This window comes from Ictidomys tridecemlineatus, chromosome 1 (assembly GCF_052094955.1).
Source record: "Ictidomys tridecemlineatus isolate mIctTri1 chromosome 1, mIctTri1.hap1, whole genome shotgun sequence".
NCBI lineage: Eukaryota > Metazoa > Chordata > Mammalia > Rodentia > Sciuridae > Ictidomys > Ictidomys tridecemlineatus.
In genome coordinates, this window is record NC_135477.1 from 81,927,460 (window position 1) to 81,942,431 (window position 14,972).

Sequence of the window (14,972 nt, forward strand, 5' to 3'; positions counted from 1 at the left end):
TCGAGGATGAGGGCATTCCCACCCTGGAGGGGCAAGACCCCCAAACCCAGTTGTTTGGGAGATTCCCCCTCCAGAAATGTGTGAACCCCACATTCAGGTGTTGGGAAGAGATCCCATGGCACCTGGGGTCAAGGGTACTTTCTCCTCCCCAGGAGGGGCGAGACACCCCAAACCTGGATGTCATGGGGAGCTCCCACTGCACCTGGGTTCGAGAACACTCCTATCCTTGGGTGAGGAGAGACACCCCGAACCCGGGTGTCGGGTAGAAATCCCACTGCACCAGGGGTCAAGGGCACTCCCCCCCACCCCCGGAAGGGGCAAGACCCTCAGAACCCGTGTGTTGGAGGTTGCTGCTACTGCACCCAGGGTTGAGGGCACTCAGGCTCCCCGAGGAGCAAGACCCCTGAACCAGGGTGTCTGAGGGAGCTTCCATGGAAACCTGGGGTCAGGGCACTTCCTCCCTCCTGGGAGGGATGAGAACTCCCGAAACTAGGTGTTGGGATTCCTTCCCCGCCTGGGAGGGGCAATACCCCTGAACCCTTGTGTTGGGGGAGATCCCACTGCACCCGGGGTCAAGGGCACTCCCCCACTGTGAGGGGCAAGACACCCCAAGCTCAGGTGTCCTGGGGAGCTCCCACTGCACCTGGGGTCGAGGGCACTCCTTCCCTTGGGAGGCGATAGACCCCTGGAACCTGGGTGTCAGAGTAAGCTTCCACCACACTGGGGTTGAGGGCACTCCCCACCCCTGGGGGCATGAGACCCCTCAAACCTGGGTGTCTGGGGGAGCTCCCACCGCACCCTGGGTCGAGGGTACTCCACTCCCCAAAGGGCGACATCCCAAAACCGGGTGTTGGGGGGGCGGGACCCTCTGAACCCAGATGTTGGCTGTAGCTCCCACTGCACCCAGGGTCATCGGAAATTCCCCACCCCATGGAGGGTCGAGACACTCCGAAACGGGTGTGGGGGGAGCTCTCACTGCACCCGGGGTAGATGGTACTCCTTACCCTGGGAGGGGAGAGACACCCCAAACCCAGGTGTCTGGGGGAGCTTCCACCGCACCCAGGATCGAGGGTACTCCTGGTACCCGTAGGGGCGAGATACAATGAACTCAGGAGTTGAAGGAAGCTCCCACCACACCCATGGTCAAGGACACTAATACCCACGGTGAGGAGCGAGACACCCTGATCCCAGGTGTAGAGGGAGTTCCCACCACACAGGGGGTGGGAGGGGACTCCCTCACCCTGGGAAGCGGGAGAACCCCAAATGTGGCGGGGGTAGCTTCCACCATATAGGGGATCAAGGGCGCTCTACCCCTGGGGACAGGTGAGACATCTCAAACCCGGGTTTCAAGGGAAGCTCCCACCGCACTCAGTGTAGAGGGCACTCTGCCCCCAGGAGGCAGGAGACCTTGGGTGTCAGGGGAAGCTTCCACCACACTGGGGTTGAGGGCACTCCCCACCTGGGGTCAAGGGCACCCATTCCACAAGGAGGGGTGAGACCCTCCAAACACAGGTTTCGGGGTGAGCTCCCACTGCACCCTGGGTCAAGTGCACACCCCACCCCAGGAGGGGAGAGACATCCTGAACCCAGGTGTTGGGGGGAACTCCCAATGCACCCAGGTCGAGGGCACTCACCCTTCTGGAGGGGCGAGTAAGGGGGAGCTCTTACCACACCCTGGGTCGAGGGCACTCCCCTCACCCTGGAGGCAGAAGACCCCTAAACACAGGTGTCATGGGGACTTTCCCTCCTGGGAGGGAGGAGACCCCCAAACCCGTGTGTAGGGGGAGCTCTCATGGCACCTGGGTTCAAGGGCACTCCCCCCCTCACGAGTTAGGCGAGAATTCCCAAACCCAGTGTCGCAGTGAGCTTGCACCACACCAGAGTCCAGGGCACTCCCCCTCCAGGGTGGGGTGAGACACACTGAACCTGGGTGTCTGGGGAGATTCCACTGCACCCCGGGGTCGAGGGTACTCCCCCCTCATGAGGGGCAAGACACTCCATAACCGAGTGTCTGGGGGAGCTCCCACCATACCCGGTGTCAAGGGCATTCCTCCCCACCCTGGGATTCAAGAGAACCCTGAACCCCTGTGTCGGGGGTAGGTCCCACTGTGCCCTGGGCAGAGGGGACTCCCCTCCCACTGGAGGCGGGAGACCCTCGAACCCAGGTGTCAGGAGGAGCACCCAAGGCACCCGGGTGGAGGGTACTCCCCCCCCCACAGGAGGGGCGAGACACTTTAACACTGGTGTCGGGAGTATTTCCCCCCCTGGGAAGGGCGAGACCCCCGAACTCGGGTGACCTGGGGAGCTCCCACCATACCATGGGTCGAGGGCATTTCCCCTCAATGGGTGAGACCTCAGAACCCAGGTGTTGAGGGGTACCCCACCGACCCAGGTCGAGGGCACACCCCACCCCGGAGCGGCTAGTCACCAGGAACCCAGGTGTCGGGGGTAGCTCCCACCGCAGCCAGGGTGGAGGGCACTCCCCCAGGAAAGGGCGAGACCTCTCTAAATGGGTGTAAGGGGGAGCTCACCGCATTTGGGGTCCAGGGCACTCTCCCCTTCAGGGGTGAGACCCCAGGAACTTAGTTGTCAGGTGGAGCTCCCACCTCACCCTGGGGTCAAGGCCTAGCAACCCCCTCTGGGATGGGCGAGACCCCCAAACCCAAGTGTTGGGGGGGCTGCCCCACCAGGAGGAGGAGACTCCCGAACTCGGTTGTCGGGTGGAGCTCCCAGCGCACCCGGGGTCAAGGGCACTCTTCCCCCAAGGAGTGTGAGGGACCCTCGAACCCGGGTGTCAGGGGAGCTCCCTCTGCACCATGGGTTGAGCACACCCCCCCTCCAGGAGGGGCGAGACATCCAGAACCTGGGTATCAGGGGGAGCTTCCCCCGTGCCCAGGTTTGAACCTGGGTGTTGGGGGGAACTCCCACTATACCTGGGGTCAAGGGCACTCTCCCCCCAGGAAGGGTGAGAACCCCTGAACCCGGGTGTTGGGGAGCCTTCCTAGGGATGGGAGAGAATACACAACCAGGGTGTCAGGGGGAGCTTCCTCTGCACTCGGGGTTGAGGGCACACCCCCCCAAGAGGGGCAAGACACTCTGAACCCAGTGTCTGGGGGACTCCCCACTGCACCTAGAGTAAAGGGCACACCCCCCACAGGATGGGCAAGAAACCCTGAAACCGATTTCAGGGGGAATTCCCACAGCATCAGGGGTCGAGGGCACTCCCCACCCATGGAGAGCGAGACACCCAGAACCTGGGTGTTGGGGGGGCTTCCATCACACCTGATGACGAGGGCACTCCTTCCTTGCAGGTGCGAGACACCCTGAACCCGGGTGTGGCGGGAGCTCCCTCCGCACCTGGGTTGTTGGCACTACCCCACCCGGAAAGGGGCAAGAAACTCCGAACCTGGGTGGCGGGGACAGCCTTCACGGAACCCAGGGTCCAAGGCACTTTCCCCTGCTGGAAGAATGAGCCCCCCCAAACCCAGGTGTTGGGGGAAGTCCCACAGCACCTGGGTCGAGAGCAATCCCCCCCCCTCAGCCCCCAAGGAGAAGACCTCCGAACCCGGGTGTCAGGAGGAGCTCCCACCATAACCAGGGTCCAGGGTATTCGCCACCTAGAGGGGCGAGACCCCTGAATCCAAGTGTCGTGGGAAACACTCACCGCACGCGGGGACAAGGGCATTCCCCTGCCTTGGAAGGTGCCAGCATCTGGAACCCAGGTGACTGGCAGAGCTCCCACGACACTCGGGGTCAAGAGCACTTCCCCCCTGAGAGGGGTGAGACCTCCTGAACCCAGGTGTTGGGAGGAGTTGCCACTGTACCCAGGGTCTAGGGCACTCCCTCCCTGGGAAGGGCGAGACCCTCTAACTTGGGTGTTAGGTTGCTGACACTCCCACACCCTGGAAGGGCAAGATACCCAGAACCCAGGTGTCAGGGAAACTCCCACTGCACTTGGGATCAAGGGCACTCCCACCTCCAGGAGGGGTGAGACACCCAAAACCCGAGTGTTGGGGGAGCTCCCACCAGTTGCGGGGTGGAGGGCACTCTCCCTCTGGAGGCAGGAGACCCCTTGAACCCTGGTGTAGGGGGCACCTCTCCCCACACCCGGGGTCGAGGGCACTCCCTCCCACAGGAGGGGCGAGACCCTTCAAACCCGGATGTCGGGGAGACTTTCCTGCCTGGGAGAGGCGAGATCTCCCTAACCCAGGTGTTGTGCATAGCTCCCACTACACTCGGTGTTGAGGCCCCCCCAGGAGGGGCGAGATTCCCCCAAACCGGTTGTCCAGTGGAACTCCCACCAACCTGGAGTTGAGGGCAAACCCGATCCAGAAGCCTGAGACGCCTCAAACCCGGGTGTCGGGGCAGCTCCCAATGCACCTGATGTCGAGGACACTCCCTCCTCGGGGCAATCCACTCCACGGGAATGGCGAGACCCCCTGAACCCAAGTGTCCAGGGGAGCTCTCACTGCACCCGATGTCGAGGCCACTCCCTCACTGGTAGGGGCAAGATCCCCCAAATCAAAGTGTTGGGGGAGCTCCCACCACATTGGTTGTAGAGGACACTACCCCCCACCAGAAGGAGGGAGTCACCCGATCCTGGGTGTCTGGGGGAGCTCCCACTGCACCTGGGTCGAGGGCACTCCCCCCCCCACGTTGGAGACAACCCAAACCCAGGTTCTGGGTGTAGCTTTCACAAAGCCCAGGTTTGAAAACACTGCCCCCAGGAGGGACGAGATCCCCCAAATCCGGGTGTCGGGTGGAGCTCCCACAACAACCGAGGTCAAGGGCACTCCCCCACAGAGGGGCTAACCCCCCGAATCTGGGTATCAAGGGGAGCTCCCATTGCAACTGGGGTCTAGGGCATTCCCCCCACCAAGGGTGAGACTCCCTGTATCCGGTTTCTTGGGTAGCTCCCACTGCACATGGGAAAGAGGGCACTGCCCCTTGGAAGGGGCGAGATCTCGAACCAGCGTTTTGGGATGAGCTCCCATCACACCAGAGTTCAAGCGCACTCCCCCTTCCTGGGTGGGAAGAGACTCCCGAACCAAGGTGTCGGGGAGAGTTCTTAGTACATCCAGGGTCGATATCACTCCCCCACTAGGGGTGAGACCACCGAACCGGGTCTCCCAAATACCTGGGTCAAGGGCACTCCAAAACTGGGAGGGGGAGACAGCCCGAACCGGGGTGTTATGGGGAGCTCCCACCTCACTCAGGGTCGAGGGCTCCCCTCTCTGGAATGGGCGAGACTCCCCAAACCCGTGTGTCGAGCGGAGAACCCTCGGAACCTGGAGATGAGGGCACTCTGCACCTTGAAAGGGGCAGACCACCAGAACCCATGTGTCTGGTGGAGCTCCCACTGCACCTGGGGTAGAGGGCAATCCTGCCTCCGTGTGGCAAGACCCTCGATCTGGGTGTTGGGGGGAGCTCCCACTGCACCCGGGGTCGAGGGCATTCCCCTTCTCAGGAGAGGCGAGATCCCGGAACCCGGGTGTCAGTTGGAAATTCCACTCGACCCGGGGTCAAGGGCACTACCCCTCTTTGGGTGAGACCCCCAAACCTCGGTGTCAGGGGGAGCTCCCACCAGAACTGTGGTCGAGGGTACTCCCCCCCTGGGAGGGGTGAGACCCCCTGAACCCAAATGTTGGGAGGGCTCCCCAACCGGGAGGGGCTAGACCACCCAAATCCAGGTATCTTTGGGAGCTCCCACCGCACGGGGGTTAAGGGCATAACCACCCCTGGGAGGGGTGAGAAACCCTGACCCCGAATCTGGGTGTTGCGGGGAGCTCCCACCACACATGGGGTTGAGGGCACTCCACCCCCATGAGGGGTGAGACCCACCAAAGTTAGGTGTAGGGGGGAGCTCCCACAGCACCCAGGGTTGAGGGCACTCCACCCTGGAAGGGGTGAGACACCCGAACCCAAATGTCAGGGGGACTCCCCTCCAGAAAGGGGAGAACACCAAACCCCGGTGTATGGGTAGCTCACACTGCACCCGGAATTGAGCGAAATCCCTCCCTGGGAGGGTTGAGACACCTTGAACCCAGGTGTGCGTGGGGGGAAGAACTCACCACACCTGGGTTGGAGGACACTTCCTCCAGCAGGAGGTGCGAGACCCCAGAACCCGGGTTTAGGGGGTTTTCAATGCACCTGGGGTCGAGGGCACTCCCTCCCCCAGGAGGTGAGAGACCCTCAAGTCCAGGTTTTGGGGGGAGTTCCCAATGCACCCAGGGTCCAGGGCACTCCCCACTGCAGGGAGTGATGGCACCCCCAACCCTAGTGTCGGAAATACTCCCCCCGGGAGGGGGAGACCCCCAACCCGGGTGTCAGGAGGAGCTCCCACGGCACCTGGTGTTGACTGCACTCCCCTCCCATGAGGGCTGAGACCCCTGAACCCGGGGGTTGGGGGGAGCTCCCACTGCACCCAGGGTTGAGGACACTCCCTTCCACAGGAGGGATGAGATTCCCCTAACCAGAGAGTCGGGGGGACTCTACCCCTGGGAAGGATGAGAATACCTGAACCCGGGTGTGGGAGGTAGCTCTCTTTGTACCCATGGTCAAGGGCACTCCTCACCCCGAGAGGGACAAGACACCTCAAGCACGGGTGTTGGGGGAGCTCTAACTGCACTCGGGGTTGAGGACACTCCCCCCCCCAGATGTGAGAACCCCAGAACTGGGGTGTCGAGGTAGCTCCCACTGCACCTGGGATCAAGGGCACTCCACCCTCCTGGGAGGGGCAAAACACCCCGAACTGGGGTGTCGAGGGGAGCTCCTACAGCACCCGGGGTCTAGGGCATTCCCCCACAGTAGGGGTGAGACCAAACTTGAATGTTGGGGTGAAATCTGGATCCCAGGTGTTGGGGGGAGCTCCCACTGAGCCTGGGGTCGAGGGCAATCACCCCCCTGAGCAGTGAGCCACCCCAAACCTGGGTGTCAGAAGGAGCTCCCACAGCACCCAGGGATGAAGGCACTACCCCCTGAGAGGGGCAAAACCCCCGAACCTGGGAGACAGGGGTAGCTTCAACCACACACGGAGGCACTCCCCTCCCTGGGAGGGGCAAGACACCCTGAACCCTGATATCAGGAAACTCTCCCACCACACTTGGGGTCGACAGCACTCCCCCACCACTAGGTGGGGTGAGACACCCTGAACCTGGTTTTCGAGGGGAGCTCCGACCTCACCTGAGGTCGAGGGCACTCCCCCCATGGAGGGGCGGGACACCCTGAAACTGCGCGTCATGGGGAGTTCCACTGCACCCAGGGTCGAGGGCATTCTCCCCCCTGGAGGGCTGAGACAACCCGAACCAGGGTGTCAGGGGAGTTCTCACTGAACCTGGGGTGGAGGGCCTTCCCCACCCATATGGTTGAGACACCCCAAATCTGGGAGTGGGGGGAGCTCCACCTCACCCAGGGTCGAGGGCACTCCCTCAACTTGGAGGGGCCAGGCCACTGAACCGAGTGTCAGGAAGGGGAGACCCCCAAATCCAGGTGTTGGGGGGAGCACCCACTGCACAAGTGTCAAAGGCACTCCCCACCCCAAAGGGGCGAGAGTCCCGAACCCGAGTGTCGGGTGGAGCTCGCATGGCACCCAGGGTCTAGGGCACTCCACCCCCAATAGAGGGGAGTCCCCCCAAACCTGGGTTTTGGGGGGAGCTCCCACCTCACCTGGGGTGGCAGGCACATCCTCCTGGGAGTGGCGAGACCCCCAAACCTGAGTGCGTAAGTACTCCCCCTGTCCCAAGAGAAAGAGACTCCCGAACCCAGGTTCGGGGGGAGCTCCCAGTGCAACTGGGGTCAAGGGAACCCCTCCCCCCCCCTTGAGAAGCAAGACTCCCGAATCCTGGTGTCAAGGGGAGCTCTCACCGCACCCGGGATTGAGGGCACTACCCCAGAGGGGAGAGACCCCCCAAACACAAGTGTCCAAAGGACTTTGCCCCCAGGAAGCGGAGACCCTCTAACCTGGGTGTTGGGGGAAGTTCTCACCACACTTCGGGTTGAGAACACTCCACCCTCACCGGAAGGGGCATGATACCCCAAACTCGGGAGTAGGAGGGAGCTCCCACTGCACCCGGGGTCAAGGACACTCCCCCCCAGGAGGGGTGAGACCCCAGAACCTGGGTTCCGGGTGGAGCTCCCTCTGCACCAGGGTTGTAGGGCACTAGCCACCCCGAGGTGGGGCGAGACACTCTGACAATGAACCCGGGTGTCGCTGAGATCTCCCACCGCACCTGGGGTCAAGGGTAAGCCACACCCAAGAGAGGTTAGACCCCTGAACTCGGGTGTAGGAGTGAGGTCCCACCACACCTGCACTCCCCCATGCCAGGAGGGACCAGACCACCCAAACCTGGGTGTTGGGGGAAATCCCTCCCTGGAGGGTCGAGATTCCCCAAATTTGTGTGTTGGAGGGAGCTCCCACTGCACCTGGGGTCGAGGACACTACCCCCTCTGGAATGGGCGAGACACCCCATACTTGGGTGTCTGGGGGAGATCACAACGCACCCAGGGTTGAGAGCACTCCCACCCCAAAGGGAGGGGTGAAAAACCCTGAATCTGGGTGTCAAGGGAATCTCCCACCTCAACCGGGGCCAAGGGCACTCCCCCCGGGAGGGGTGAACACCCAAACTCGAAAGTCAGGAGGACTCCCGCTCAGAAGAGAAGACCCCCAAATCCGGGTGTCGTGGGGAGCTCCCACTGTACCCAGGATGGAGGGCACCCTCCCTCTGGGAGGGGGTAGACATCCCGAACCCAGGTGTTGGGGGGAGCTCCCACCTCAACTGGGGTCAAGGGCACTCCCCCCCCCCCAGAGGTGAGACTCTCAAAACAGAATGTCAGGGGGACTCCCCACCGGGAAAGGGAGACCCCAACATCCAGATGTCAGGGGTAGCTCTCACCGCACTCTGGATTGAGGGGCACTCCCCTCACTGGGAGGGGCGAGATCCCCCAAACATGAGTATCTGAAACAATCCCACCACCGGGAGGGGGAAACCTCCGAACTCGGGTTCCAGGTGGAGCTACCATTGCAACTGGGGTCAAGGGCACTCCCCCCGGAAGGGGCGAGACCCCCAAACCCAAGTGTCATAAGGTCTCCCACCCAGGGAGGGGGAGACCCCTGAATCAGGGTGTCGGAGAGAGCTCCCAGCGCATCCCCGGAGTTAAGGGCACTCCCCCACAGGGAGGGGAGAGACCCCCAAAACCAGATGTCAGGGGGAGCTCCCATCACACTCAGCGACTAGGGCATTCCCCCCGGAAGGGGTGAGACCCCAGAACCCAAGAATGGGGGATCTCCCATGGCACCCAGAGTTGTGTACTCCCCCTGAAGAGTGAGAACTCAGAACCCGGGTGTTGAGGGGAGTTCTCACCACACCTGGGGTCAAGGGCACTCCACACTGGGAGGGGTGATACCACCCGAAACTGGGTATTGGGTGGACTCCCCACCCCCGGGAGCCATGAGAACCTAACTCGGGTGTCGGGGGGTGGGGTGTTGGGGGTTGCTCCCACTGCATCTGGGGTCGAGGGCACTTGCCTCCTGTTGGGGTGAGCTCCCACGCACCTGGGGTTGAGTGCACTTCCCTTACCCAGGAGGGGCTAGACCCCCTAACCTGGGTTTTGGGGGGAGCTCCCACCACACCTGGGGTCAAGGGCACTCCATCTGTGGGAAGGGCAAGACCCCCAAATCCGGGTGTTGATGGGAGCTCCCACAACTCCCGGGATTGAGGGCACTGCACACCAGGAGGTTTGTGACCCCCTGAACCTGAATGTCGGAAGTACTACCCCCCTCCAGATGGGGAGACCCCAAACTGCGTTGTCAGGGGTAGCTCCCCGTGCACCCGGGGTTAAGGACACTCCCCCCCATGGAGGGGCGAGACCCCTGAACCCGGGTTCCAGGCAGAGCTCCCAATACACCCGGGGGTCAAGGGCACTCTTCTTCCCAGGAGGGGCGAGACCTCCTGAATCCAAGTAATGGAAGGTCTCTCATTCCGGGAGGGGGAGACGCCCAAATCAAAGTGTCCCTGGGGTCAAGGGCAGTCCCCCACTGGGAGGGGCAAGAACCCCCAAGTGTCTGGGGGATCTTCCACAGCACCCAGGGTCCAGGGCACTCACCACCAGGAGGGGCGAGACCACCCCAACACAGGTGTTGGGGCAACTCTCACCAGGAAGAGCTAGACCCCCTAAACCCGGTTGTCGGGGGGAGCTCCCACCGTACCTGGGGTCGAAGGCACTATCCCCTGAGAGGTGTGAGACACCCTAAACCTGGATGTCCGAAGGAGCTCCCACTGCACCAGGGGTTGAGGGCACTACCCGCCTGGGAGGGGTGAGATACACTGAACCCCGTTGTTGGGGGTAGCTCCTACCATAGCCGGGGTCGAGGGCATTGACAACCCGAGAGGGGAAATCCCCAACCTGGGTGTCTGGGGGAGCTCCCACCATACCTGGAATTGAGGGCACTCCCCACCCTGGGAGGGACGAGATTCCCAAACCCGGGTGTTGGGGGGACTTCCTCCTTGGGAGGGGGTGAAAACCCCTGAACCTGGGTGTAGGTTTCAGCTCCCACCGCACCCGGGATCGAGGGCACCCACCCCCAGAGGTGCGAGACACGCTAAACCTGAGTGTGGGGGGAGCTCCTACTGCCCCCGGGGTCAAGGGCACTCCCCCCATGAGGGATAGACCCCCTAAACCAGGGTGCTGGAAGGAGCTCCCACTGCACCTGGGCTCAAGGGCATTATCCCCCTGGGATAGGTGAGACCCCCGAATCTGAGTGCTGAGGGAATAATCCCCCCGGAGGGGGAGACCCCCAAATCCGGGTGTTGGGGGAGCTCCCAGTACACCCAGATTCAAGGGCACATTTCCCCCCTGTGAGGGGCAGGACCACTGAAACTGGGTGCCAGGGGGAATTCCCATCACACCGGGGTGGAGGACACTCCCCATCCCAGGGTGTCAAAACACCTCAACCTCAGTGTTGGGGGGAGTTTCCACGCACCTGGGGTTGAGGGCACTACCCCCCACCGGGAGGACCAAGATACTCCCAACCCGGGTGTCTGGGGGAGTCGCTACCGCACCCAGGGTGGAGGGCAGTGACCATCCCCTGAGGGGCGAGACACTTCGAACCCGGGTGTCGGGGAATGCTCCCACCACACCCACAGTCCAGGGAACACCCACCTCCCTGGAAGAGGAGATACATCTTGAACTCAGTTGATGGCGGGAGCACCCACCGCACCAGGTGTCGTGGTCACTCCCCCGGTGGAGGGGTGAGACCCCGAAACTGGGTGTCAGGTGGCGATCCCACTGCACCCTGGGTAGAGGGCACTCACCCCCCAGAATGGGTGAGACCCCCGAACTTGGGTGTTGGGGGAGCTCCCACCACAATTCCGGTATAGTGCATGCACTCCCTGGGAAGGGTGAGATCACCCCAACTTGGGTGTTTGGGGACTCCCCTCCAGGAGGGGCTAGACACCCCAAATGCGGTTGTTGTGGGGAGCTCCCACTGCACCCGGGGTTGAAGGCACTAACCCCTTGGAGGTGTGAGACACTCTCCGAATCTGGGTGTCAGGGGGAGCTCTCACTGTGCCCAGGGTCGAGAGCACTACCAAACCAGCAGGGGCGAGATACACCAAACCAGGGTGTCGGGGAAAGGTTTCACTGCACCCAGGGTCCACGGCAATCCCCACCCCATGGAGGGTCGAGACACCCCAAACCTGGGTGTCAGGGGGAGCTCCCTTTGCACCTGGGGTTGAGGGCACACCCCCCTGGGAGCGGTGAGACCCCCGGACCCTGGAGTAGGGGGAACTTCCCCCTTTGGGAGGGGCAAGACCCCCTAAACCCAGGTGTCAGTGGGAGCTGCAGTGCACCTGGGGTCGAGGGCACTTCCCCCCCCCCCCCCAAGAAATCACAAACCCGGGTGTTGCGGGGAGCTCCCAAGGGACCCGGGATGGAAGGCAGTATCCCTCCATAGGAAGGAGACCCTCTGGCCCGGGTGTCGTGGGGGGGATCCCCCCACACCTGAAGTCGAGGGCACTCCCATCCACCTTGATAGGCGGAGAACTCCAAACCCGGGTGTCCGGGAGAGGTCCCAACGCACCTGGGGCGGAGGAGACTCCCTCCCTCCGAGGCAGTAGACAATCGAACTGCATGTCTGGTGGAGCTCCCACCATATCTGGGATCAAGGGCACTCCCACCTAATCTAGGGGCAGACAACCCAAACCTGGGTGTCGGGAGGAGCTCCCTCCACACCCGGGGTCGAGGGAACTCCCACCCCTAGGAGAGGTAAGACCTCCTGAACTCGGGTGTTGGGGGTAGATTTCACCGCACGCTGGCTCAAAGGCATTCCCCTCCTCGTATCCAAGGGGCCAGACCCCACAAACCCGGGTATTGGGGGGAGCTTCCACCGCACCAGGGGTTCAGGGCACTTCCCACCCTGGAGGTGCGAGAAACCCCGAACCTAGGTGTCAGGGGGACTTCCAACTGCACCCGGGTCGAGGGCACTCCCCCACACCAAAGGTGCAAGACATCCTGATCCCAGGTGTTGGGGGAGCTCCCACCGCATCTGGAGTCAAGGGCACTCCCCTCTCCCGGGATAGGGGAGACACCCCTACCCGGGTGTCGGGTGTCGCAGGAAGCTCCAACTGCACCAAGTGTCGAGGGCACTTCCACCCCTGGAGGGGCAGAAACCTTCAAACCCAGGTTGGGGGACCTTCTCCCCCTCAAGGATGGGAGAGACCACCCAACCCAGGTGTCAGGGGGAGCTCCCTCTGCATCTGGGGTCGAGAACCCAGAACCTGGGTGTCTGGGGAGCTCCCATAGCACCGAGTATGAGGGCATTTCACTCCCCCAGGAGGGGCGAGACACCTTGAACCAGGGTGTCCAGAGGAGCTCCCACAGCACCTGGATAGAGGACAATCACCACCTAGAGGGGGGAGACCCCCGAACACGGGTTTCCTGGGGAGCTCCCACCGCATATGGGAATGAGGGCACTTCCCTGCCTTGGAAGGGGGGAGACATCTGGAAACCAGGTGTTGGGCAGAGCTCCCACTGCACCTGTGGTCGAGGGTACTTCCCCCGCCCCCCAAGAGGGGTGAAACGCCCCAACCTTGGTTTCAAAGGGAGTTGCCACTGTACCCAGGGTCTAGGGCACTCCCCCACCCGGGAGGGGCAAACCCCTAACTTGGGTGTCAGGGGGAGCTCCCACCACAGCTGGAGTTGAGGTCTCTACCCCCCCAGAGGCAAAACATCCCAAACCTGGGTTCCGAGGGAGCTCCCACCACACCCGGATTCGAGGCCACTACCCACCAGGAGGGGTGAGACCCCTCGAACCCGGGTGTTGGTGGGAGATCTCACTGAATACGGGGTCAAGGGCCCTTCCCCTCAGAGGAGCCAGACATCCCAACCTGGGTTCTGGGGGAGATCCCACCACACCTGGAGTTGAGGGCACTACCCCCCCCACGGGTGAGACCCCCGAACCTGGGTGTCGGGGACAGCATCTAACGCATCCAAGGTCACAGCCACTCCCCAACCGGGGTGTGAGATGCCTGAACCCGGGTGTTGGGGGAGCTCCCACAGCACCTGGGGAAGAGGGCACTCCCTCCTGGGAGAGATGAGATTTCCTGAACCCGGGTGTGTGTGGGGGGAGGGGAGCTCCCAGCGAACCCAGGGTCAAGGACACTTTCCCCCTCCGGGAGGGCGAGATCCCCAAACCTGGGTGTTGGGGGGAATTCCCACTACACCTGGGGACGAGGGCACTCTCCCCTCTTGGGACTGGCGAGACACCTGAACCCGGGTGTCAGGGGGAGCTCCCACTGCAACTGGGATCGAGGGCAGGTCCCAATGGGAGGAAGGGGATACCCAAACCCGGGTGTCAAGGGTAGCTCCCACCATACCCGGGATCGAGGGCACTCCCCCCCACCGGAATGTGCGAGACACCCCCGAATCCAGGTGTCGTGGGGATCTCCCACTGCACCCGGGGACTAGGGCACTCCTCCCTCTCCCGGAGTGTGAGGCCTCCCCAAACCCAGGTGTACGGGGAGCTCCCTCTGGACCCTGGGTCGAGGGCACTCCCCCTCTCTGGGAGGGGCAAGACATCCTGAACCCTGGTGTAGGGGGGAGCTCTCATTGCACCCAGGTTTGATGGCACTCACCCCAGGAGGGGTGAGATACCCCAAACCCAGGTATCGGAGGGAAGTCCCAATGTGCCTGGGTTCGAGGGCCCTTCCCCCTGGGAGGGGTGAGACACCCGAACCTGGGTGTCTGGGGGAGCTCCACCACACCTGGGGTCAAGGGCACCCGCCAAGGAGAGGCGAGACACCGAGAACCCGGGTGTTAGGGGAATCATTCACCGCACCAGAGGTCCAGGGCACTACCCCTCAGAGGAGCAAGACAACCCTAACCCAGGTGTCAGGGAGCTCCACCACACCCGAGATGGAGGGAACTCCCCCCTGGAGGAGCAAGACACCTCAAACACGGGTGTCAGGTGGAGCTCCCATTGCACCCTGATCAAGGGCACTCCCACCTGGAAGGAGCGAGACTCCCTATACCTTGTTGTCTGGGGCAGCTCCCACCATATCTGGAGTCAAAGGCACTCCCCCGTGGGAGGGGAGGGACCACCAAAGCTGGGTTGGGGGGAGCTCTCACTGCACCCGGGGTCAAGGGCACTGCCCCGCTGGGAGGGGCGAGACCCCTGAACTCAGGTGTTGGGGGGAGCTCCCACCGCATTGGGGGTCGAGGGCACTTTAATCCGGGGATGGGCAAGACCCACTATCCCAAGTGTTGGGAGGATCTCCCACAGAACTCGGGGGTCGAGGGCACTCCTACCTTCACAAGAGGGGTAACACACCCAGAACCTGGGTTTCCAGGGTTGCTACCCCAGGAATGGGGTCAAGGTCACTCACCCCTTTGGGATGGGCAAGACCTCCAAAACTGTGTTCTGTGGGTGCTCCCACTCACTCTGGGGTAAGAGCATTCTCCCACCCAGGGAGGGGTGA